The 4,102-nt window shown below is 49.2% G+C and overlaps 1 long non-coding RNA gene across 1 annotated transcript; it reads right to left on the bottom strand.

Annotated features, from left to right (window-relative positions):
• Positions 1–2,094: 2,094 nt before the first annotated feature.
• On the bottom strand, positions 2,095–3,662 carry LOC112809829 (uncharacterized). Its single transcript, XR_003204669.2, has 2 exons — positions 2,871–3,662; positions 2,095–2,741 (listed from the first exon to the last, which is right to left on the bottom strand). It is a non-coding gene; the product is annotated as an uncharacterized lncRNA (long non-coding RNA).
• Between the last annotated feature and the right edge of the window lie 440 nt (positions 3,663–4,102).

The following is a 4,102-nucleotide window of genomic DNA, read 5'->3' on the forward strand; positions in this document are numbered from 1 at the left end:
ATGCAGGCATTACCTGTCTTTGAAATGTGAAATCTGTACCTGTTATGTGTTTATATGTGTGGGGCCTAGAAAACATTTGGAAGGATATCCACTAAATTTAAAAGTGGTCCCCTTCAGCAGGATGGGATTAGAGGAGGAAGGAAGATAAGTTTTTCTTGACGCTACTCTGTATTGTTTGACTTATTGGAACAAGCATGCAAAAATCTAAGTATCTTTAAAAAGCATATTATGAATATTTACAAATATGAACAATATCTATGGTATGGTGAGAAAAAAGGTCAGAATGCAAAATATACCAGATCATGTATCTACATGTGAGAAAGGCCTGGGTGGGAATACTCTATCATGAAAATAGTTGTTCATTTATTAGTTCATTTATTCCACAAATATTTGTTGAGCACCTACTAAGGGTTAGGCACTTGGGATATAGCAAGGAATCAAGTAGCCAAATATGGCTCCCCTCATGGAATTTATATTCTAGCAAGGGTAGACAGACAATAAGTAGTAAGCACAGTAAATATGTTAGTTGGTAAGTGAGTGCTATGGAAAAACTGGAGCTGATTAAGATAGACTAGCACTGCTGTGAGGAGGAGGGTTACATGGGTTGGTCAGGGAAGGCCTGACTGAGGTGACATTTGAGAAAAGGTTTGAAAGAGGTGAGGGGGTGAATTAGACAAATATCGAGAAGAGCTTTATAAGCAGAGGGGACAGCCAGTGCCAACGCCCTGAGATGGGTTCAAGGAAAACCAACGAAGGCAGTGTGGCTGAGTCAGAGTAGGCAGAGGGACAGCAGGTCAGAGATAAGCAGGGCAGTTAGTTGGTGTTGGCCTCTGTAAGGAATTTGGCTTTTTACTCCAAGTAAACTGGGCAACCACTGTGTGGTTTTAAGTGGAGAAATGCCAGGATCCCTTTGGCTGTTGTATGGAGATTAGGCTTTTGCAGGGGGGGTGGGCAGTATAGCAGAGACCTGGTTGTTTGGGTGAGGGATGCAGGTTGCTATCGGGATGCTGTGGTGTTGGATACTAGGTATAGTTTAAATGCAGAGTCAAAATTTCCCAATTGGGTAGAGGATGTGAAAGAAGTGTATGAGGATGGCTTTTAAGGTTTAGGCCTGAGTGAACGAAGTGGAGTTGCCATTAATTCAGATGAGAAAGAGAGCTGGGGGCGCCTGGGTGGCTCAGTCGTTAAGTGTCTGCCTTCGGCTCGGGTCATGATCTCAGGGTCCTGGGATCAAGCCCCGCATCGGGCTCTCTGCTCAGCAGGAAGCCTGCTTCTCCCTCTCCCACTCCCCCTGCTTGTGTTCCCTCTCTCGCTGTGTCTGTCAAATAAATAAAAATCTTTAAAAAAAAAAAAAAAAGAAAGAGAGCTGGATGGAAGTTTGAGCTGGGGAAAGAACTTATTTGTGGACCTGTTATGTTTGAGTGTAATAGCAATATAAATTCTATTTGAAGAATGTTTCTAATATTATGATGACATCTTTCCAAAGAAATCATTTCAAGACTCTTGATTCAGCAATTATTACGTTCCCAGTACTGAAAATATGCATTAGTCACTTGCTAGTAATCTGGAGAAATCATGGGAACAGAAGATATGCCAGAAGACTGGAGCCTAGTTCCAGTTTTCAAAAACAGGGAAAAAACCGAGGGCTGCAAATCCATCCACAGTCCTGGCAATATTCTGGAACATGTGAACTCCAAAAATCAGTTATAGCTCCTCTTGGATTCAGCTTGGAGTTGAGCAAGTCAGACCAATATATGTAATAGGAAAAACCCAGGCTTTCCTTTCATGTCTTCTTTCCTATTCTAGAGAACTCTTCACTTCTGATAACGTCTGACACCAAATATGTGGGGTTTTTTTCCCCCCAACCTAGCAATTTTCTCTGACACCAGCTGGTTATTCCACAATTTAACTCAATTCTGACACTATCTACCTGGAGATAGCTAGCATCAGATCCCCCAGTTCCATGAGACTGACCACACTTCAGATACCAACCATATGTAGCAGGTCCCCAAGTTACCCACAACTTCTATCTGACTTGGCTCCTCCCCTTGGATTTGATTATTTGCTAGAGCAGCTCACAGAACTCAGGAAAGCACTTGTTTACACTCACCGATTTATTAAAGGATAAAGGATACAGATGAACAGCCAGATGAAGAGATACAACAGGCTAGGGTATGGGAGGGTGCCAAGTTCAAGAGCTTGGAACCAATGCAACCACAGTCAATGACCAAATATTAGAACAGAAGATGCTCCTAGTGTTCATATCACTCAGGAAATTCCAAGGGTTTTAGGAACTTTGAGCCAGGAATGAAATGAAGACCAAATATACATATTCCTTCTTCTAAATCATAACATCTCATAAGGTAGGCCAGAAGACTGAAACCTAGGTTATCAGAAAGGAGGTAAAAACAGAGGCTGCCAGTCCGTTCATGACTATGAACGGCAAGATTCTAGGACATGTCATTAAGGGGAGGACATAGGAACTCCAAAAATGAGTAGTAGCTCCTCTTGGATTCAAGTTGCACTCAAGAGCAAGTCAGGCCAATACATTAAAAAAAAAAAAAAAAAAGCAGCCGGGGCCATTTTGGGACTTGCAAGTCCACTGCAGGAGTGGAAAGGTTTCTTCAGAGAGAGGTCTCAGGTGCAACGCGAGAGCGGCAGTACTGGGTAGTGTTACAGACTGGGAGGCTGGAGGCCGTCTCTACCACCTTCCAGTCCTGTAACGGCAGGCTGACTCTCTGCTGTTCAGGGAGTGGTAACCAAGTATTAATACTGCGCGTATTAATACTTGAAAAGTGCTTCGCACAGCGTGTACAACGTGTACAGAAGGCGCGGGGCAGGGGAGGGCATTCATTCTAGAGCACTCTTACCCTTTCCTTTCTCTTTTCTGACCCAAGGAAACGTCCTGCCAGGACGAGAGAAGCAGCGAGAAAGAGCGATGAACAAAAAACTTTCCTTTGGTTCTGCTACATAGCTGTCGGCACAGGAACGGTTAACACAGGCCTCGGTGCTTTCCGAATTGTGTCTCGCCGGGAGGACCCACAACCTGAGAGCGGAGCTGCCTGGGCCGCGGGCAGCACCGGGTCCGCAGACGGTTGCTAGGCGATCGGAGGAGGGCCGGGGACCAAACTACCCTACCCCCTTCCCACCCACGTCCCACCCAGCCAGGCCGGCCAAGCGTCAACACCCGCGACCCGCCGAGGCGCCGCGACGCATGCGCTCTTCCTACCGCGCGGCGCAAACTGACGCGCGCTCCCACTCGCCGCCGTACTCTCTGCCCCGCCCCTTCTTGTACTCTCGCCCCAAGCTCAGTTCTCTTCCAGACCCGGTCTTGCCCACACCGCGTCTTCAGTCTTGTGAACAGTGCAGACCCACGTCCCGCGCTCCCGTGGTGGCGGTGGTGATGGGCGGGAGGGAGGGAAGCGGGGTGGGGTGGAAGAATGAGGCGGGATGAAGGGAGGTGGCAGCTGCCGCGGACTCACTTCCGGAGCACGGGCGGAAGTGGCTGCGGTGGATGGGGGCGGGGGAGGAAAGGAGCGCGAGGGGAGGGCCCGGCCGCCGGGGGTCGAGGGGGTGGGGCCTGGGCCGCTGGTCGCGACCCAACCTGGGGCCTGGACTCCGATCTGGGAGGGCCACGGCTTCTGAGACCAGGCGGGCAGGATCCAGGTAACGACCCATCGCAGATGGGGTGAGGGTCGTCCAGGTGGTAGAGGGTTGGGGGTCACAGTCTAGAGTCTAGGAAGGGTCGCAGTGTCGCTCCCTTTCCCCGTGAACACGGAGCACGGGGTTCGGAGGAGAAGGGTGGGAGGAGTTAAACTTGGGGGGGGGGGTCATGTGAACGCCACGCCCCTACAGGAAGGAAGAGGGGTGTGTGGTGTGTGTGTGTGTGTGTGTGTGTGTGTGTGTAAGTGTAAACTTAGAAGAGAGGGGACGACCGGAGTGGGCTTCCCAACCGAGAAATTGGAACACTCTGCAGCTGGCAGGACTCAGGCCTCTCTTCCAGGAGAGTGTTCTCTCAGTGGCCCTGGGAAGGAGTTTGAGATGAGATTAGGAATTCCATCCCTGGCACAGTTTTGGAAGCAGAGGGGGAGGTGAGGGTGAA

The sequence above is a fragment of the Callorhinus ursinus genome, unplaced genomic scaffold, assembly GCF_003265705.2.
Source record: "Callorhinus ursinus isolate GAN/ISIS: 27379988/994484 unplaced genomic scaffold, GSC_fseal_2.0 scaffold105, whole genome shotgun sequence".
Taxonomy (NCBI): Eukaryota; Metazoa; Chordata; class Mammalia; order Carnivora; family Otariidae; genus Callorhinus; species Callorhinus ursinus.